The sequence below is a fragment of the Hermetia illucens genome, chromosome 2, assembly GCF_905115235.1.
Source record: "Hermetia illucens chromosome 2, iHerIll2.2.curated.20191125, whole genome shotgun sequence".
In the NCBI taxonomy this organism is placed as follows: Eukaryota; Metazoa; Arthropoda; class Insecta; order Diptera; family Stratiomyidae; genus Hermetia; species Hermetia illucens.
In genome coordinates, this window is record NC_051850.1 from 30,396,268 (window position 1) to 30,419,332 (window position 23,065).

Genomic DNA, 23,065 nt, shown 5'->3' on the forward strand with positions numbered 1-23,065 from the left:
CCTTTTAAATAAAGTTAATAATAGCATATTATTATAATTTTCAGTAATTGGCTGCGAAGCCCCCTAGGTTCATCCTAGTACTATGAAAGCAGCAGCCTAGACTATAACATAGAGCGTGATTCTGTTAAGGTTTGGTGAAAATCGCACTATTACTAACAAAGTTATAATAGGTCAATGTTGTCGCTTCTTTGCAAATTCAAGCCAATGAATGTCAATATAACCCGAAAAAGGATACTCTCACATAATATATGCATATGTTACGTGCTACATACTAATTGGACAAATGCACATTCAAATGTCTTTATATATGAAATACACAAAACCTTTCATACCTGAAGCGTCCAGCTTCCGGTATGTGTGTTTTCTCCTGTTAGTTTTGAGTGTATTGTCCCATAAGTTCTCGCAATGCACCCCGTTTAGGTTCTGGTGTACTTCCCACGCATTGCATGCGTCATATTTTATAAATAATGAGAGGCACTAAAATGTCCAATAGAACCTGCAACCGTTCTTAAAGCTGGCTAGACAGAGGCTTGCATGAGCGTGCCGATGCGACACTTGAGTAGAGTTGCATGTAGACGCTGGAGGACTATTACAGTCGACTTCACCACTTTTCTTTAGGCTTTTCAGATAGGTGGACCATAGTAAACCATGAAAGCCGAGATAGAGGAAAAGGGGAAGATCCAATAGCAATAAGTTGCAGTGTTTCGCAATCCATGCTGCCCGAATTGAAACAAACGTTGCCGATTCAACAGAAATATTTAAAAAAAGTCATACTCCTGTCAACCTCCAGAAAGCTCTAGGAATTGTGGAATGTAAAACCATAGATATTGTCCTTACAGACTCTCCGGGCTGGATCATCCTTACCCGTACAAATTAACTGACCTACCCACCGCAACCTATTTAGTCGGATCATAGATTTCATCATTTCATTCAACGAGGCATAATCTGTCTCATACATAAAAAGGGAGATATCACACAGTGCAGCAATTATAGAGGTATCACGTTGCTGAGTACCATCTATAAGATATTCTCCACTATCTTGCTAGGCCGGATAGCCCCATACGCCCAGAACATCATTCACTCCAGGCAAATCAGCAACAGATCAGATTTTCTCTCTGCGGCAAGCGATGGGAAAACTGTTGGAATATGGACAACAGTTGCACCATCTGTTCATCGACTTTAAAGCCGCCTATGATAGTATAGCCAGGGTAAAACTGCACATGGCCATGAGAGAATTCGGTATCCCGACGAAATTAATAAAACTGACTAGGATGACCCTGACCAATGTGCGAGGTCAGATAAAAGCAGCAGGATCACTCTCAAGACCATTCGACATCAACAACGGTCTATGACAAGGGGATGCCCTATCATGCGTCCTCTTTAACCTGGCCCTCGAGAAAGTGATCCGTGATGCTGAGGTAAATGCAAGAGGTACGATCCTCTTCAAGTCCACCCAACTACTGGCCTATGCTGACGATATCGACATCATGGGAAGAACCACCCGAGACGTACAAACTGCCTTCATCCAGATCGAGCAGGCAGGGATTGACGCGAGATCAATCATCAATGAAGGCAAGACAAAATATATGGTGGCAATGTCAGCAGGATAGGAGAATACAACTTTGAGACCGTTGACAATTTCTCCTATCTAGGGTCGAAAATCACAACCGATAACAGCTACGATGATGAAATCCGCGCACGGTTGTTGTCAGCCAACAGAGCCTATTTCAGCTTACAAAGACTGTTCCGCTCGAAACGTCTCACCATAGGGTCAAAGCTCTTACTGTACAAGACTATGATCTTGCCAGTCCTCATGTATTCCTCGGAAACTTGGGTTCTTAACAAGAAAAATTGCGAACTCTTGGCCGCGTTCGAGAGAAGAATCCTCCGAAGAATTTTTGGCCCCCTACATGAGGATGGACGATTCCGTAGCCTACACAATGACGAAATCTATGAGCGATACCATGACCGTCCGGTTGTGGATAAAATCCGGCTCAATAGGTTACGGTGGGCGGGTCACTTAATCCGTATGGATGAAGATGATCCCACCCGGAAAGTCTATAAGGGCAATATCTATGGTAGGAAAAGAAGACGAGGCAGACCCTGCCTAAGATGGAGCGATGGCGTGGGCCAGGACGCCAGACAGCTTTAAGGGATATCGAATTGGTGGACCTCGGCGCAAAACCGGGATGTCTGGAGTTCCTTATTAAGGCAGGCCTAGACCGGATACCGGTTGTTGCGCCGTTGATGATGATGATGATAGATTTCATCGCTATATAGCCTACGAGGTCTTCCTCTCTCGAAATGATTTGTAGACGATACTTCAGTTTTATCACTCTCCTAACAAGATTTACAGACAGTGTCCGCAGAAATTCTAACTTCCTCAGATGGTAGTTCAGTCTGAAATTAACGGTGAATACTCCTACTATGGTCCTAAAGCTCTTTTTGCTGAGGTTTAAACAATCGCAGGATGTTTGTATCGCCCTTGAACATCCTTGGCTGTTCCGTTTCTGGTAAGTTCGCCCAGTAACCGTTTCTTATCATGAAAAACTTTCCAATTCTACAAAAGGTTTCTAGTTCGTATAGCGATATTCCTACTTCAGCCCATTCGGTGCGTCAACATGCCCTGAAAGCGAATGTATTCAGACTTTAAGCGTATTAAGTTTATTAAGGCTCTCCTTTACCAGTTTAGATTTACTTGGTTGGACGTAAGTGCTTTGATAGCCTCGTTGCCGGCCAGAATAGTAGTGTGCTATCCCTTAGGGTTCTTTTAGAGGTTGAAGAAGGCACATACATCAACCTGAAGGATATTAATGTGTTGACTCCGTTGATTCAAAGCACGTTTTCTTTGGATCAATGATCCCTGTGCCCGCTTCCTCTGTTGTGAGTGACCCGTTAGTGTGCTACCTAATCAATTACTGGTTTATGCCTTAGGTCATCCCTGTTGCCTCAGAATTAGGCAGAGATTCACAGTTCTAAAATTCAATGGAAAAGCCAATCAATTGAGGGTATAAAATTGGAAGAAGAAAGCAACAGTGATTAGTTACTTGTGATAGCCTAAAATAATAATCGAAGTGACGCAACAGTTGCGCCGGGTATATGGTGAATTCCCTTTATAATAATTTTCAAAATAATAGTTCTAGCACTGTAAAGAATGAGCGTCCTTAATCAAATTCATTTAAATTTTTACACCTTCCTACTTTGATACAAATGAAACTCAAATGCATAAGCATTTCGGCGAAAAATTAAGAAAAATATAAACTCGAAAAATTGTTTGAAATATAAGAAAATATTTTCAGTATTTCAATATTTCCCAGACTTCCAATTCACAAATCGGCAATCGGATTCTGGGGATTCGTCCCAGGACAAGTGAACTAGCTTCTTTTGAAGTAAGAAAAACGTTCGATTCTGAATTCCAATATCAATAGCACCCTTAAGTTCTCGCCCTTCTTCTCGCTTTTTGGTAGTAGATATTACTAAACCTACCCGTAGAGCCAAACCAAAAAGATCTCTAATCTGTTGTGACTACAGTGTGCACATAAGAAACAGAGTATGCGGGCAAGTTCGTTTGAATTCATATTCAGACTTTACTAGGTGAAAATTGGTCCCAGCCCAGAAAAATATCATATGATGGCCATTAGAGGAAAACTTCAGGAGGCACTAGGAGTGGCTTTTGCCTTAGAAATTTGACCCTGGGAATCCATGATTCTTTCACCTCCATAGTTAACCAAGCCATCTACTTTGAGGTTATTCACAATTTTAAATTGTTCTTTGCATCTCAGATCACCGTAACAATAAACCTTGTGAATGGCGTCTTCAACATCAACATTTGCTTTGCTATTATACGCACATGCCTGCACATTTCTGTGGTAGCTAGGCTTGACAGTTAAACCCTGGCGGTTTTACGTGAGTACCCGTTGTTTTAGCCTAACTTCAACGTCCTCTTTGCACACGAATTAATTTAGAGACCACAATAACAGCCCGATGTGACTGCCATAGCGGTAACTAAGGAGTATGGTGCCGATTTGTACAGCGCAACTTGGCACTTGAACTCACAATATGCTCTGCCCCCGATGTAGGTACAACCTCAGCAACCATGAAATTCCACAAGAAGGCCAACCGTAAATAACCGAGCCAAGAATACATCCCGCAGGAATTTTCCCGAGGCATATACTCTGGGAGGGCTATTACGGTCCCCATGGCATCAGATAACCTCTGGTGTGGCGTCGTAGTCGGGGCCACTTTAGATGAGTCCATTGCAGACTTGGATCTGATCGCCTTAACTAGGGCGTTTGCCTAATTCATCACGATCAGCAAGTCAATTAGAATACAGCGTTTTCCGATGCCACTATCTGGAGTTTCTCCTTGGCCAGTTGGTGTTGGCTTAGTCGATCTTCACGATCAAATTTGCAACTATGCTTATGATATTCAGATAGCTCTGTCTTATGGTTGACCTAAGTCAACCCGAATAGTCATCCTAACTTTTCCTCATTTCAAGAAATCATCACAAAAGTGGGCCATTGCGAATGGCACTCAACTTGGAGCCAGAAACTCATTAGATTCCAACAATTGAACCTGCGGAAAACAGGGCTTTTCTTCGCTTTGGTATTCAGAATTGAGCTACTTGCCTTTGTTTTCCAAACTTTGGCTCAATTCCATCTTATTTTCTAGAATAGTCTCCTATACTTTCCCTGGTAGTATGCCTTAAGAGTTTGTCATTTCTTGTGTTCATCCTTGGACTTACAATTCCATAAGTAATTGCACTCTAAAAGTCTTTGGCTTTACAAGTCTTTTCGGTTATATACTGGAGAGTATTGCCTGCCGAGGTTCTGAGCTACATCCTTATTTTCATGGGGGGAAAAGGAATCTTGAAATTTCATCTTTAAGAGTGACTGTTTTATTTTTCATTTTTGTGATAATTGTTCCGAAATTGTTTTTTATTCTCTCATAATTTCGGTTTTGGAATTTGGAATGGACTCGTGAAATTTTGATAATAACATGAGGAGGACTGAAGTGTCAAGAAGGATTCCTCCTCCCACATTCTTGAGCCTGGCTAGCACAGAAGTACAGAGCATGTCGATGGAACACTTCAGTAAAGTTATTCGCAGCTGGCCCTAAACAATCGCCGCTTTGGTTTGGGTGCTGGGATAGCTTTGTTCTCGTAATGGATCATCGCCAACCCGGGTAGTCACGGACCATCCCTCTATCGACAGCGTCTTATTTCTGCGAGTATGTGTAATAATTAGCGTAGATGTTGTTAATGGACGAAATTAACACTAAGGTGGCAACATGATTCCAGCACCTAAGTGCAGCTTCACTGAACTCTCGATGACAGGTGCTCGCTTGCCCCTGTGCCAACCAGCCTCGAGAATGTAGGAGACACCATCAGTTTTCAACTAACTATGCTCCTTTTACTACACTGCCGATGGGCGTGCTTCAATAGAGGCATCAGAATAGCTGATCTATGGAAGCTACTTCGACCTCTAAGGTTTTGGAAATAAGTCTCTCCTTGTCTGCATTCCTACACAGTACCAACTTCATCAAATTTTTTGTCGTAGATTATGATGCATGTGGTAGGAGGATGAGGTTCCAGTATCTATACAATTTCCTAATCTGCTGGTATGTGAAAGAGTCATATAAGATCGGTTTTGTACCATACCATGTTATAATTCCGGATCAGGTGATGAGTTACCGGAAGAACATGTTTAAAAACTTTGCATTCTGGAGGAGCTGACATACACCAATGAATTAGAAGGCAATAAGCCTCTTTTCGAAACACGATTCGTTGCATCTCAATTCATTCATTGATATTTCCACCATGAGAAAGCGCAGGATATGTAGAGACCAGATTCTGAGAGGCCGAATTCCGTCACAGATTCTCCACTAAATTGCACGAAAATCCCTTCCTAGGGGCCAGAAGCATAAGTTTATTATGCTTCATTCAGTGGTCATGACGTGAAGTTGTTTCTCATCAATATATGACAAATTAATTGAAACTTCCAGCGACTTTTATAGTGGGTGTGTTCCATACGTGCGATTACTGCTCGTGATGAATTGTAACATTTCTTGAATGAGACTGGGGCAAGTACGTATGTAAGCTATATGTATGGTATATGCCGGCTTATTCACCCACAAAACTCATTGCTCATGGTCAATTGATAATATTAAAAGCATGCAAAGAACTCGTTTAGCAGTTTTGGCAATGATATGCTCCATGAGCTTAAGTTGCCGTCATCCCCAAGAGGAGAGTCATAAAAGTGTAATAAACACCATTTGAAAGGAAATCCTATTTAAACTATTTAAACCCAGACTAGTTCGTATTTTCTCTGAGTTCCCTGATGGGCATTTAACTGATTCAACCCGTACATTCTAAAACAGATACGAATATCTTGAAGCTCAGATGATAGACATACCTTACTCATCTCATTTGCCTCAGTGCGAAATGAGTGAAACGTTTCCGCATTCAAGTAAACACTGGATGCTGATGATTTATTCATAATTTTTTGTTTATCTGTTTTTCAGTTTATATTGAGAAAATTCTTCCATTCTTGCTCTGATGGGGACAGATTTGACCTATTTAACCTGCATACAAAGAGGCAATGAAGATGAATTGAATTTTCAACTGATAAGAGGCCTTTCTCAAAGATAATCATGCGGGAAATGTTCAATTTTACGGTTCTGGATACTTACAGGACCTTGACAACCTTTGCTTCAAGGGAAATAGCATTCCCCGCAATTTTAATCACTTTGAATAATAAAATAAAGCATCCAAACAATTGCGTATTGTTCGTATCAGTATTAGTTCATCACCAAAAAATAACCACTCTGTCGCCAATGCATTCTGAGCTTTGGTAAAACCAAGCAGATTACTCATATATGTATATGGATAACCACTTTTTCTATTCCAAAAAAAACCCGCACTCTTTTTTTGTTTATATTGTAATGGTTCATTTACCTTAAACAGAAGTTTACATTGTTTCGATCAAAATAGATCATCAAAAATTACACCCAACCGAAAACACTCGATATTAGTAAATAATTTACTGATATTGACTACTTATCAATGGAAGATAAAAATGCTGTCAAATTCTCAAATCCGGCTCAGATAGGGGTTTTATCTGCGTTTAGTAGCAGTCACATAGATAGGCTTATCAATAGAGGTGAACGTCGTTGGAGTCCGGGTCTTTGACATAAATACTAGAGATAGGATCAATCAACCAAAAAGAGGGATATGAGGTGTGGTTGATGGTGAATAGGTTGTATATGTGTATACATATTTGCGGTTTTGTTAGTAAATATCTCAATCTCCCAAATCATGTAGGAAGTTCATCATCAACGGCGCAACAACCGGTATCCGGTCCAGGCCTGCCTTAGTAAGGAACTCCAGACACCCCGGTTTTGCGGTTTTCTCTGCTTTGTCTTCTATTTCTACCATAGATATTTTCCTTATAGACTTTCCGGGCTGAATTATCCTCATCCATACGGATTAAGTGACCCACCCACAGCAACCTGTTGAGCCGGATTTTATCCAGAATCAGACGGTCATGGTATCGCTCATAAATTTAGTCGTTATGTAGGCTATGGAATCGTCTATCCTCATGTAGGGGGCCAAAAATTCTTTGGAGGATTGTTCTCTCCAACGCGGCTAAGAGTTCACAATTTTTGCTAAGAACTCAGGTTTCTGAGGAATACATAAGGACTAAGGACAGCAAGAGCTTTGACCCTATGGTGAGACGATTCGAGCGGAACAGTTTTTGTAAGCTGAAATAGGCTCTGTTGGGTGCCAACAACCGTGCGCGGATTTCATCGTCATAGCTGTTATCGGTTGTGATTTTCGACTCTAGATAGGAGAAATTTTCAACGGTCTCAAGGTTGTAGTCTCCTATCTCTATTGTTTTTATTTGGCCAGTGCGATTCGATGTTGTTTGTTGTTTTGTTTTTGGCTCTTCTTGCCTTCATTGCTAGCCAAAGTCTCGCGCCTGTTCGATGGGTTACCCTTTCCATATCACTATCGTCAGCGGGGTGGACTTGAAGAGGATGGTGCCTCTCGCATTCACATCTGCATCACGAATATCTTTCTCCAGGGCCAGGTTAAAGAGGACGCATGATAGGGCAGCCCCTTGTCTTAGACCATTGTTGATGTTGAATGTTCTCGAAATAGATCCTGCTGCTTTTATCTGGCCTCGCACATTGGTCAGGGTTAGCCTAGTCAGTCTTATCAATTTCATTGGGGCACCGAATTCTCTCATGGCCGTGTACAGTATTACCCTGGCTATGCTATCAAAAGCGGCTTTAAAGTCGATCAAGAGGTAGTGCAACTGATGTCCATATTCTAACATTTTTTCCATCGCTTGCCGCAAAGAGAAAATCTGATCTTTTGCTAATTTGTCTGGAGTGAAGCCTCTTTGATATGGGCCAATAATGTTCTGAGCGAATGGGGCTATTCGGCCTAGCAAGATAGAGGAGAATATCTTATAGATGGTGCTCATCAACATGATTACTCTATAATTACTGCACTGCGTATTTAACCAATTCGGCTGTAATTCTATCGGCTCCTGCGACTTATGTTTTCGTGCCGATGAATTTCAGGGACTGTGTCTTTCATGCTTGGTGGTGGCAGCATTTGTGCATCGTCTTCAGATGGCGGGACCTCCAACTCGCTGATATTTATGTTGTTCAATTGTTCATCAAAATACTCAACCTCAATATGCCCATTTTGTCGTCAGATTTCTCTTTTTGATTCGGCAGGATGAACATCGAGATGTATAAGGTTTCATCCTGCTAACTTGGTGGTAAGACTTTCGCGCATGGGGCGGTTGCTCCCTGTACTTTTAAAGTTCACAGATCCGCTGGTTCTCCCAGGTTTACTTTTTCCGTGTGTGAAGACGCTTCTGCCTTTGGCGGAGTTCGTGATAAATCTCTGCGCGTGGCCATGTTCTTTGAGAATGCAATATTACTCGGTATGCAACATTCTTCCGTTCCGTAGCTAGGTTACATTCATTGTCAAATCAGCCGTTCAGGCTTTTCTTGCGGATGGGGCCAAGTATTTTTTGGTCGTATCAAGTGGTTGCGATGATCATTTGTTGATGCTTCATCTCCTGGATATTTGTTGGCTGCAGTTATTGTGGTTCTCCCTTATAGGTGTTACCGAGGGCTGTGTTGTGGTTGATTGTCAGAGGGGATTCTAAGCGGTGTTATAATTTGAGCCCGGCATTCTCAAGGACTAAGTCATTAGGGCCAATCTATCTCTCTACCTGGGACCGTTCCGTGTTGAAAAGGCATTAATCATAAAATAAAAAGCGAAAATGGCTTTACAGCTTCGTACCAGAGCAGTGGCAACTCATCAGACGTTGCCTCAAATCTGTCCTAGAAACAGCGTGTCCGAAATGGTTTGCAGATGCCCCATTATGTAATGAAGCCAGAGTTGAAATATTTTGTTTGTTCGCATCGATTTGATGCCGAACCGGACCAAATGGGGAGCAACTTACTCCCTTTTTTTTGGCCTACGGATCCTTCGTTTGGGTTTAGCACCCAAACTTCAAAAAATAAAGAACGAAGACGGGCAGGGGCAGATACTGCTGCCCAGAGCAAATGTGAGGTAGCGTCTGATGAGTTTCCTTTGCCCTGATACGAAACCGTAAAGCATCCCAGGGACATCAACGATTCCTGGCGCTTTGCTTTTAGGCCACTTTTGTAGGGACGGTGAAGTGACTTCAGTATGAATATTCGCCGTTTATGCGGTGTTATTTAATTAATTTTTTCCTTCCTTTTCCTTTTTCGGAGTTTCGTTCCATTATTTTCCACATCATTGATTGTGGATATTTGTTTCCATTCATGAGTAGAAGTATACTACTGGTTCACTCTGGAGTCTATGGATATTGAGTCTTTTAGTGGAACTGGGTTTGTTTTCGTACACTGGAGATATGCTTCGGCGGCTTTCATTAAAAAGTCACTACATCGAACATCTAGTATGCTAGACATTCATTTGTTTCGAATAAACACATGCTCGATCGGCGATCTAGAGATGCAGAGATACTTACGCCTATGCGGGGAGCATGTAGACGTTACATTCCCACTAGAGGCGAGTTTACGGAGCCATTATCATTATTGGCCTCGTGATGGTTGTGTCTCCCTATTATTCTTCGATGCACTTGGGGGTTAAAATCCCTAATAAACATTTTAACGTTGTTGTAACCGATGGTCCCAGACGACTGTGGAAGTCATCTGTAGTTACCTAATCCCTTCCCTAAGTAAAACTATGCCCGTTAACTAGCCGTAAATTAGAAGATTTCGTCCGTATTAGAATCATATACAGTTCTTGAAGGTTTAAGGTTTTCATCAACAACGAATTTAATTCGAATCTCACTCATTTTCGTAGATTCCATCTCCTTTCGATGCCTAGCAATTTCGTTTTCTGGATTGCTTCGATAGATATACGACCTTTTCGAGAAGAGTGCATAATCCTCGAAGTAGTCGGTAAAAAGTCCAGTATCGGTTTGCGTTGTCGTTTCTATTGATTTAATCCGCGCCCTCCAAAAGTCTATTGTGTACCCGTGCCGAAGGGGCGCTATAAAGTTTGGCTAACTGCTGAAATTTTGAAGTAGATTAATAAGCGTAAGGAATTAGCTCCGGTATTGCGGCAAATTTTGAGAAGTGCAGCGCATTTTGCACTTAAACCGTCGGCTCCTCATTCAAGATGACAGCAGCTTAAGTAATGGTTTCTCAACCGTACAAAAACCGGTGAAACTTCGATGATTAGTCACTGTAGCAACCATCTCAGCTTTCAATGAACTAAAACGGGGCAACACCGCTTCGATGGATGGCCCCACTGCAAAATTGCTCCTTGTAGCTCCTCTTTGCAGAGTAAGTTCTAGGAATCCGAGATCTTTTCTAATGAGTGGAAGAAGAGAATGATCGTTTAGATTCTGAAGTGGTTTTTGCGTATTTCCTGGTAATGCGACGATACAAATTCAATCCATCCTGGAACACATCAGAACAGGCTTTGAAGACTTAATTGACTGGATCCTCGCGCAATAAGCACATCAACACCAAGTCATGAATTTTGAGCAAATGGATCTGAATTTGTGAGAAGAAGTAAACAGAGCCGGACTGAAAACACAGCAAGAAACCCAAAGTTGAGACTGTGGCGGGATAATGTTGCTGTTGGAAGGGGTGATACTCGAAAAATCTAAGCTTTCATCAACTCATGCCTGAGTCGTATCATTTAGCTACTCTGGTGTGAAACAATACAAAATGAGGAACCTTTCGTGGGATATCGTGGTCACTCACTAAGAAGGGACGGCAACTCCATTGCTGGTTACACCATTCAATGGAATTCAAAATCCTATGATGGGCAGGTATTGTATTGCGCTAGGATAAGGATTACTTACCGCATAACAGTAGAGAAAGAGTTCCAGCTTCTCGGAAATTCCTAAGGTAATTTGACGCACCCGCTCTGCACCGGAAATGGACCAATAGGGAAATATCCATTAAACTCGACACACCTTATAATGTGCACTACCCAAATTTCTTTTGTCAACTTCAATCTCTAACTGTATGTGGCCGGTAGCATAAGGAATTGGTAGTGTGTTCTGTATACGTTCCAACCGGGTGCTATAAGGTTGGGCTGACTGCTGAAATTTCAAAGTAGATCAACGAACGTAAGGAATTAAAGAACGCGATAGCCCTTAGCTTCGGTACAACAAGGAGTTGGTATCTAAGGGATTCGATTTTTGTCTGATATTTGAAGTCTAGCCTAAAATTTATAGACAAGGGCAGCTTCCACCACTACTACTGCTAGCTTTCAATGTAAATATACATTTCGGGAGCAACTTACTTACTTACTCATCAGTACAAAGCTGCTCAATTAGCTTTGTACTGATAAAGAAGGTACGTTGCTCCCGAAATATATATTTACATTGAAAACTAAAATTGGAAGCTTCCCTTGTCTATCAATTTTAGAGTTGGTGTCTTTTGTGAATTCCACGAATTACTTCTAAGATTCAGAATCTGCAGGATCCCACTCGCCTTACCTCCTAGTATGACAAGGGTCCGAGGAGTTGCGGATTGGAAACGCCACACTTCAGCACTAATTGTTTCCTACCTACCTTTCTTAACATCATGTAAATGGAGAAGGTGCCGCAGGAATCAATTCAGCTATTTGCTCCTTCATGAAGAAAATTGATTCTTGATTGATGAGATGGACAGTTTGTCATTGTTTCCTAATTCTTGAGGTAAAGTTGCTGTTCGGAAAGTAATTGTATTCCTTTTCTTGAAAGTTTACTAGACATATAAAAAACCCTTTTGGTAATAATGGTATCCATACCTATATATGATATATGAAATATGCTGTTAAAAGGGAGAATAACACAGGAAAATTTTAGGAAAGGATTACGGAGGTACCAAGTGTATATTCACTTGATGATAGGCCGGACCAAGTGTAATGGAATTTTCGCCCACTTTTTGTAGTCCCACTTTTTGAAGAAGGATTCTCACACAAGATTTACTGTCTGTCTGTCCGTCACACGCATTTTTCTCGGAGACGGTTGTAGCAATTCATACCAAATTTGGTAGACAGGTGGGAACTGTGAACACCCATGCGTACAGTGAGTTACATAATTCTACATCAAACTTAAGGGGGGCTCCGTATACATGCAAAAGGGGAGTGCACATTTTTTTTTCATTAAATATAGTCATGTGGGGTATCAAATGATCAGTACTTTTTGAAGCCGGTCTAGGTTTTAACATTTGTTGGAAATATGGGGAGTGCGAGGGATTGAAAATGATAATTTCTTTAATGGACCCATTCTCATTCCCAACCGAAAAATTTGGAACAAAATCAAGTGGCTGCCACTATATGGTACTTAGGAAATACCCTCCATACCTCTATTCAAATAAAGTTAATATTAGTACAGGGTGCGGCAGCATAACTTCCTTTTTTCAAAACTCAATAAAAACTATTGTATGCATCGGAAAATATAATATTTATTTATTTTTTATAATGTAGGTACATATCTAAAGTTTTTATTTACATTGTTTTGAAGATCAAATCTGTTAGGTGACGTCCCCCATTCTCCATACATTGCGTAAACCGATTTCTGGCGTTTGTCATGACTCTTGTTAGCATAGTAGGTGTTATGTTGGCAATTTCTTCTTGGATGTTGGTCTTCAAATCTTGTACGGTTCTTGGACGGTTCACATAAACACGGGATTTCAAAAAACCCCATAGAAAAAAATTACAAGGGGACAGATCGGGAGAGCGTGCCGGCCATTCCTAATCGCCTCTAATTGAGATAAGGCGCTCTGGAAAGTGTTCCCTCAAAACAGCCATCGATGCTCTTGAATTGTGTGCTGTTGCACCGTCTTGTTGGAACCAAGTGTCCCCCAAATCCAAATTTTCTAGCCGTGGGAAAAAAAAATTCTGTAGCATGTTTACATACCGGTCCGAATTCACTGTCACTGTAACCTAATTTTCCTCAAAAAACCAGGGACCAATAATTCCAGCTGAGGAAGTTGCACACCACACTGTGACTTTGGGTGAACGCAAAGGCTTTTGACGCAATTCTCGAGGGTTGGTGTCAGCCCAGTAGCGCATGTTTTGTTTGTTAACCGACCCACACAAATGAAAATGGGCTTCATCGCTAAAAAAACAATAGCACCCTCGGGAACGACATCAAGAAGAAGCTCACACGCGTTCATCCGAGAATTGAAGTCATGTTATGAAAGTTCCTGCACTATCGCCATCTTATAGGGATGAAAATGAAGATCATCACGAAGAATTCTTCTCACAGAACGATCGGATAGTCCAAGGGCAGATGCGTGTTTGCGCGCAGAACGCCGTGGCGATCGCAACATTGACGCTCTCACTGCTTCAATGTTCTCAGGTGATCTAACGGGCCGAGGGACTCCAGTTCTTCCTTTTGTCGCACTTGCAGTTTGTCTGAATGTAGTGACCCATGTAACAATTGATTTGCGGTCTGGGACGGGAGCCAACGGGGCTAAATTAAAGCGATTCCGAAATGCACGCTGTGTTGCAATAACCGAACATCCGCTTGAAAAGTAAACCTCAACGGCAAAGGCACGCTTCTCACTATTCCAACGCATGATGGCGACTGAACCGTGTCGGGACAAAACTTTACAGTGTCCCCTCTTGGACGAGACCACTAGCGCTCCACTATGACATCAACTAACTGAGTGGCGCGCATTTGAAAAAAGGAAGTTATGCTGCCGCACCCTGTATATTACTACAATTTTTAGTAATTGGCTGCAAAACCCCCCTTAAGTTCATTCTAATAACAATGTGGGGTATAATATAGAGCATGATCCTACCAAGTTATAATAGACAAAAGTCGTCGCTTGTTTGCAAATTCAAGATTTTCAATGTCATTATCACCTGAAAGTGGATATTCTCACATAATATATGCATATATTACGTGCTACGTACTAATGAGACAAATTCCACTCAAACACCTTTATAAAAGAAATACACAAAACCTTTCAAACCTGATGCGTCCAGCTTCCGGTTTCCCGATTTATTTAAAATGTATTTTTGTATACCCGACTTAGTTGACACCTCCGGCGGACTGTGGAAGGATTTGAATTCTATATGATCATTCGTCCAAGTCGTGAGATTTTTCCTTCCATACAAGCTGTACAGAAAATGATTTTCCGTGGTTCGATTCCTTTTAGATTATTTAGAGGAGAAATAGTAGCTATCGTAGGTACGTCTTTAAAAAGAATTCTTAAAACTACTAAGCAATAATCAATTTGAGGCGATCGTTTAAGCAGACATCTCTAATCCTCTCTTCCCGAAGGTTGTATTCCCTAACCAGGAACTGTTTTTTCTTACATTCAGTATTATTCTTGTCGGAGCCATATTCGTGGAACTTGGAGGTGATAACATGACCCCCTATTCTAATTCTAATGTGATCGTAACTTCCCTCATGGTGCTTGGTGGTTAGGATCGTTTCCGTTTTTCCTCCCCAATCGTCCATTCACGACTTGCTGTTCAAGCTTTAGAAAGACTCTGATTACTTCGTATGAGTATAGCTCAGCCTCCGTGTGGTACTTTGCAACCAGAACCAGTGGCATGCCATCGGCGTAATTTAACACCATGTCTTCCACTCGGAGTCTAGAGGTTAAGCGCCCTTCAGAGGTTCGGAATTGGTTTCATGTCCGAATCTTTCTTCTGCTTAATAACTCTTGACAATAGGAACGAGATAGCTGAGAATACCAGTTGTCGCCAGAGATATCCGTATTAGGATCCGTATTAGAACTGAAAACATTTCTCACATTTACATAGGCTCCCTATCAAATAATATTTATTGCACTACCCTCTCTATGAGTCACATTTTTGGCTGGTTTTACAGAAGTTTCACTACTTATCTGAAAGTCTTCCTTGGCGCTTAAGACCTGGTAACGAACAATTGTGGATTACTTGCTCCAAAATTTTCCCCATAGTGTCCAGGAGGCATAGCGGGGAGGCATGCGCTTCGAAACACTCAGCGAACGAATCTGATGCAGACTTTCCCATCAACTTTGGCCTCTGAGTTTGTCATTATCTGCTTTGTTGCAGATCGCGAGCAGCTCGCTTCTGACCATTGCAGGAATTCTTGTTTCATAGGTTGGCCTTTGGATATGATCAGTGAAGGGTGCTTTCTAACATTTTCTCCTCCTTTGTTGAATAGGTGGTTGCATATTTCAATAAGCATTCCTATAGGGGTGCTTTTCTCCTTCTGAATCACTCCTTTAAGTTACTTGTTCGACTCCGTAGCAAGCTGATCGAGGGCTGGCCAGTTTACTATTTCATCAGTAGTTAGGTTTCCTACTGAGAAATGTGCATCTTCTAAGGGTGGACGCGTCGCATGTTTCTCCGATATATTGAGCCACATGAAGATCTCTATTCCTGGAATAATACTTACAAATCCGGTGTGGTATGAACTCTCCAACTTAACCAACTTTAATACCCCCAAAAGTGCCACACATTTCAGGTTGAACGTTTCTTAACTGACATCTAAAGCTAAGGGGATCAACCACCATATCTATGTACTATGTATTAACTACGAACTTTCTTATCATTTCACCAATGATTAAACAGCAATTTTCTTTCATAAACTACGGGGCAAAACATAATCTCTCTCCGGCTTCGATAAAAATTTAATTATTCTAATCAAGATTGCTATGTACACTTCTTACTTAAGTCTTTCTACGGTTTCATTTTATTTCTAGCGCTTTATCGACAGATTTGCGTTATCAGTGGTTGCCTTGATTATGTATATTGTGAGCTTTCAAATCTTTTCGACGAGGATGAATTCAAGGCAGTAAATAAATAAAGAAAGATAATCAAAGATTTCCATCTTTCGCTCATATCTGAAGTGCATTTATTATTTTTATTGTAGTCACGCTCTCATTGTAGTATTATCAGTTAAAAATATTTAGTTCTGGTATTGGTGAATTTGAATGCCATATGTACTTTGGCTCTTGAATGGGGTGAAAGATTAGATTGTGATTAAGTGGACATGAAGACGAAAATAGTGTTTATATATTGATGAATGTATGGACAGAATCTGGGTGGTGTCCGAGGTGAAAGAAATTGGGAAATTTTTTGGTAATATAGTTTCGCCATTGGACCGGATCATTGTTTTCATTGTTGCGGGCAATTGTGATCTATATTTAGATATTGTTGGTGGTTTTCCCTGAATTTTTTTATTGAGGTGAAAGTCTTTCGGTGCAAATTGTTCTAGAAATACTCTAGTTTGATTCCTGTTATTAATTTGAGTGTTAGTGAAATTATAATAGAAGGACCGGTAAATCATAGTGTGTCCTTCGAAATCTATTGAACCGGTAAAGTAGATACATACAGGCCTAATTTTGAACTCTTTGCATTGGAGTGAGCTTCTCCTAATTTTCTACTCACCTCTCTCACTAGCTATAACCTAAACTTTATGATATTTTCTCTTCTCGAAAATTAACTTTTTGTTTTTTGTTTCACTCTTTTCTTTTTAAAGAAAGCGCTCAATAAAAACAGAAAAATATTTACATCCAGAATAGATTGGGAAATAAATGTGTGTATGTAAAGCTGTTGAATCTAAGGACACAAATATGTACACCTTCACCTATTTCTAATCCTGATGGTTTCCTTCCATTGTGAAAAGCATGAGGTCATATCATGTGGCTTTCATTCAGAATTTATAAGACGATTTTTGATAATTTTAACGTAGACATGACTTGCAGTTCGTTAATATCAATCTTTAACTTTATTCGTGCTCATCTGATCTCCATAGTAAAATAAGATTCATTAAGTGACCATTCAACTAGTCTGAGTGTTGTGATCTTGTCTTACTTTGCATCCTATTCGTAATCATTTTGGAACTTTGAAATAAATTTTGGTGAATATTTTGGGCACTTCTTCGACTATACTGCCGTTACACAAATTTAGTTTATTTTATTTTTGTGGGGAGGAGCATAGGACCAAGCAGTCGGGCTCATTGTACTATCCCCGTAAATCGCCTATACAACGGCCCCCCGCCTACGGCGTTCGTAGGATTTTGCGAATCTGAGAGCATTTTCTAGAGATCAGATTCTTTATTGAACAAAACTTTACCGAGGTGTCTTCGTGTCTGAGGTCTGAGAATGCCGCGCAGTTGCATATGAAATGCAGCACCATCCCTTCTGCCTCCTCATATTGGCTGTATACAGCCGAAACCACCATTCCATTTTTTTCTAATGGAGTTTAAAAAACTGGCTCTGGCCCCACCATTGTGGATACCGATCCTTGGCGAACCAGTCTGTCAGGTTCCTCATTACTAGTGATGTTTGAGTGACCTGGCACCCATATCACGAATGTTTCCTTTAGTCGACCAAGTATCAGCAGCAACTGGTGGCAAGTCCACACCAACTGGCTTGATATGTTGTTGCTGTTTAGTGTTGAGAGTGCTGCCCAACTGTTAGAACAGGTTCGAATGGTGCAACCCTGGCATTTTTATCGCAAGCTGCCAATGGATATATTTTCAATAAATGGTCGAATATGGTCGTCATTTTTCCGGGGGTTCGGGCCAGTTCCATAATTGGATTAGCCGAGAACACCCCTACGCCTGATCCGTCTTCCGTAACTGACCCGTCGGTGAAGATTATTAGGTCTGTAATCGAGGTGGACATTTATCGACTTCTCTTTTGGTTATTCCGACAGAGTATAGAAACCATATGATTGACCAGCCTCAGAGCCACCGGACGTTTATCAAGAAATTTCCAGATGGACACATGACCGTATGATAGGCCGCCTCTCTACGCACCAATGGTATCGAATCTGTATTCGCCGTTGGCTGCTTTCCGTTTCACCTCAAAATGAACGCGAAGTAGATTTAGGTTAGCTTCTAGTGCTCCAGTCGGCGTAGTATCCATTAATCTAGTAATACATAGGCTTACCTAGCGCAATCCTAGAGCACCACAGCAATCTGCAGTATTTCTGATATTGTTCCTGGATATGGTAGTTCCACGTTAGCTTGTAGTCGGGGTGTACTTCTAAATACTTGACTGTGAGTACCAACTGAATTTCCGACCCTGCTGACGTTCTTAGTGAACATAACTAGTCCAGTCTATTACCAGGAGCCATAAGAGAGGAAAGAGAAGCCTCTCCTGCGGCCAGCCCCTAAGACATCCTGCCTCAATAGACTTTTGGCCGATCACTACGAAGATTTATCTTTCTTCCAGCATGTGAAGGATCGATCTAATTAACAGCGGATCGATTCCTTGCTGTCTTTCCGCTTGACAAATTGGCAGGAATGAGGCATAATTGAAGGTTAAGACATATTCTTTTGCGCCTAAGACGCATTCTTTTTCGGACATCGTTCTTTTAATTTTTTCTGTGAGTTCATGGAGCGCTACCTCCATGGATTTGCCTTTCTGGTAGGTGTGTTGCCTATAGTGAAGTGGCCACTTAGGAATGTATGTATACTTTATGAACCGATCTACAAGTCTTTGCAATGCTTTTAGTACTGACGTCAGACTGAAATATAAGCGTGTGCTAGGCATGTACGGTATATATTCCGAATTTGTAGATTCAGGGCATCCATTCTCTCAGCCAACAGAGCCTATTTCAGCTTACGAAAACTGTTCCGCTGGAAACGCTGGAAAAGCTTTTACTGTACAAGACAATGATCTTGCTAGTCCTCATGTATTCCTTGGAAACTTGGGTTCTTAGCAAGAAAAATTGCGAACTCTTGGCCGCGTTCGAGAGAAGAATCCTCCGAAGAATTTTTGACCTCCTACATGAGGATGGGCGTAGGATTCCGTAGCCTCCATAACGATGAAATCTATGAGCGATGCCACGATCGTCTGTTTGTGGATAAAATTCTGCTGAATAGGTTACGGTGGGCGGGTCACTCAATCCGTATGGATGAGGATGATCCAGCCCGGAAAGTCTATAAGGGCAATATCTAGAAGATATTGTAGAAATGTGTATTGTAGAAAAACAAGACTTTGCAGACCCTACCTGAAATGAAACGATAGCATAGGCCAGGACGCCAGACAGCTTTTAGGGATATCGAATTGGTGGAACTCGACGTAAAACCGGGATGTCTGGAGTTCCTTACTAATTCAGGTCTAGATCGCATACCTGGTGTTACGTCTTGACTGCTCGCTGTTAATGATTTATACGAGAAATAGGTTGTATGCAACTTTAACCTGACATGTGGGCAACGATCTATCCTTATTTTCCTGTTAATTATAATAAAGTCAACACAGTGCCTAGAAATGATTTGCCTGCTAATTCTTCTTGGCCACGTGAAACATACCACCATGAGGGTGAAAGCCTACAAGGGAAAATTTGAATAGAAGTTGATATTCGAAGTAAGCACCTAGTCAAGTTCGATACTGTATCCTATTACATTGAATTAAATGAATTAAAATTTACTGCTTTTTTTATTTTACTTTGTATATGAAATATTGAAATTTTGCATAACATATTCCAAATATCTGAAGCACAATGAAAATTTCATTCTGAAAAATACTCCTCGTCATGAATTTATTTGCAATTTATAGCTTAACATCAGTGAACACACTCAGCTCTCGGACGCTACAGGGCTATAACCATAAAAATCTTGTACCGCAAAATAAGATCACCCTGAAAACCGCTCCTCCCATAAATCTAAGCCCAAATGATAGAAGGAGACTGAATCATAAACCTAAATTATTTTAAATTGAAACAAATAAAAATATAGTATCACGTGTGATACTAAAAATTTCTCTTTATTTTTTTTGGCCGGAATAGAATGAGTATCTTCTGAACTGTGCGTTTATTTCTAGACATTCTAAAGTGATTACAACACACACTTGATGTCAGCCTAGAACTTAATCTACCAATTCAAAAAGCTGTGATTGAGTTATATTTCTATTGAAATCATACTAAACATTGGCCTAAAGCTAAATTGAATTTTGTTGTATTTTTGGGACAATTTTTAGTTACCTTAAATAAAAACAATTTAACGGTCGCTAACATGTATTAATATCGCCTTGAAATTTCTGGCGGACATTTTTTTAATATCTTTGATCAATAATAATAAAAATAGAAGAATATTGCGGGAAAATCAATCCAGATGGTTCAATTAATGTAAAGAATAATGAAGGCGAAATTTGATTTCAAAACTTAAGGGGTTTATTTAGGAAAAGTTGAAAAAATCATAATTCAAAATGAATAAATAATTAAAATATGCTAAACATATATTGCTATTAAGATATAAATAGGAAGAAAAAGGATGCTTCGTCTGGCGGCTGTTCAATCATTGTCCTTTGGCGTTTTCAAAATGAAACTAAAACACAAATGTAGAAATGAAGGAAGAAAGCAAAGAAAACGAGACTAGAATGATTACTGTCTTTTAAAGACAGTGAAGTTATTTTTTTCTTCAAAATGAGACAAAAATTGCGAATGGATAAAGTAGGGGGATGAATTCTAAGGCTCAAGTGAATTTGATTTTTTTTTCATATACATACCAGGTGGCCTGAAAAGTTCGTTGACTAACATTGCAAATAATTTTCTTTTTTTTAAATTCAATATATGTAGTTGGCTTCGCGGGTTATACTTGGGAAAAATGTCCTTCTTTGTTTATCAATTTCTATAGAAAACCGAAATCGCTCGGAAATTCAGTAATTGTTTATTTGATTGTTTCTAATGTTACAACTACGTCTTTTACATTTCACGCTGTACTGAGGTCGCACTAGAAATTGTTCTCAATTCGCCTTTATGATATTTAAGGTAAAACAAGTTTGACAGGTGATCAGTTGTATCCTCCTGTTACTGTCAGGTCGTCAGCTGTTTTCCGCGGCCATTGGATGCAGCGATGGAAGCGAGTCCATAATGGCTCCTAGGTTCGTGCTTCCGATGACCCGCCACATCACTATGGAGTTCAAGAAGGACGAAGGGCAAAGACCGCGACCACGACGGATCGTCGCGGGCCATTAGAGTGGCCTTCAGTGTCTGGTGCCAACGCTCCGGCATACCATTGGACTACGGATGGTATGCAGTAGTCCTATGCTGTTTGGAGCCAAGGAGCTTTGCTAACTTCGTGAAAAGAGTAGATTTGAATTCCATCCCCTGGTCCGTGATGATAGCGGCTGGAACACTAAAGTCCGAAATCCACTCTCCACAGAGGGTCTTGGTATATGATTGTGCCGTAATGTCCGACAGAGGTATTGATTCAGACCACCACCTAAACCTGTCGAAGATTGTGAGGCAATACTTGAATCCGTGCGGATCTCGAAAAGGGCCGATGATGTCGAGATGGATGGTGTGGAAGCTCTTGGTTGACCAAGGGAATGCACATATTTTCTTTCGAAAGTGCTTGTTGGCTTGCACTTCTGGCACATGATGCACTGTCTGACCCAAGAGTTTACGTCCTTGTTAATGGACGGTCAGAAATATTTATCAGTAGATAACCGGTTCGTCGTCCTGATGCCTGGGTGCCCAGGATCATGAGTCGCATGGAATGCTTCCCTACGAAAATCGGCCGGAATGAATGGCCTGGGTCTCATATCTCAGGTCTCGCAGATTAAATAAGAGTTGGGTATTTCCTGCACTTAAAGTTAATGAAATCGAATAAAAAGCGTCAATTCTGCCGATACTTTAGTAGTCCTGTGGCAAATAGAGATTCTCAAAAAATACCACCTCAATGATGTAGCACACTCTATTTATGTTATGCAAAATGCGCACCGGAGATTGATGGACTTGAACAATTTTTAGATACCATTTTTATGGTACGATTTTTCTTTAGCCTCAAAATAAGTCTCAGTTTCGGCGATTACTTCATCATTGTCTCCAAATTTCTTTCCAACAAGCGATGGGGGCAGATCTAGAGAATACGGTCGATGCGGAAGCAATTCGAAGCCCAATTCATGTAATTTTGCCATTTGCCATTGCCATTATCTTGATGAAACAGTACTTTCTTTTTCTTCAAATGGGGCCGTTTTCCACGATTTCGTCCGCTCCGATAACGCTATGTAATAGTTGCTGATTCTTTCCTTTCTCAAGATAGTCATTGAATATTATACCATTCGCATCCTAAAGCACTAATGCCATAGCCTTGCCAGTCAGACTGTTGTGTCTTTGTACGCTTTGGAGTACGTTATTTCCGTGTTCTCGGCTGCTTACGAATTCGTTCAACGAGACTTTGGCTTCTGAAAATGTATTATGATCCCGTCTCGCTCTATAGCACCTTCAACGGGACAATATCCGCAGCAGGTCACGAATCGGAATTAAGCCGCTCCGTTTACTTCTTCTTGTATTTACGTACCCTGTGCTTGCCCTTCCCACCTGTATGAAGAATTGTTCGACAGTTTGCCTGAACTCCTTACTATCAGATTCTCTTCCCTCCCTTTCTGTCTTTGCGGAGATTTTAATTACCCTATCCTCCACTGGCTTAATCATCCTAGCATTTCAATTCCTATACACAACCTTTCCCATTCTTCCCTTCTACTTTGTGGACACTTGCTCTGCCCTGAATTTCAATAGAACCAAAAATTCCTTGGGCTGCACTCATGACCTCTTCCGTTCCAACCTTCCTGAGCGCCGCCTCTC

At 40.9% G+C, this 23,065-nt stretch overlaps 1 protein-coding gene across 4 annotated transcripts in view; it reads left to right on the forward strand.

The window, feature by feature from the left end:
• Positions 1-23,065, forward strand: part of LOC119650309 (facilitated trehalose transporter Tret1) — a 214,357-nt gene that overhangs the window by 30,421 nt on the left and 160,871 nt on the right. For 2 of the 4 annotated variants that reach the window (XM_038052964.1, XM_038052959.1), the window contains exon 1: positions 16,767-16,842. The exons of the other annotated variants lie outside the window; for them this stretch is intronic. The gene's annotated coding sequence lies outside the window, so the exon portion shown is untranslated. Of the gene's footprint in view, positions 1-16,766; positions 16,843-23,065 lie in introns of those variants that run through there. 4 annotated transcript variants of the gene reach the window in all.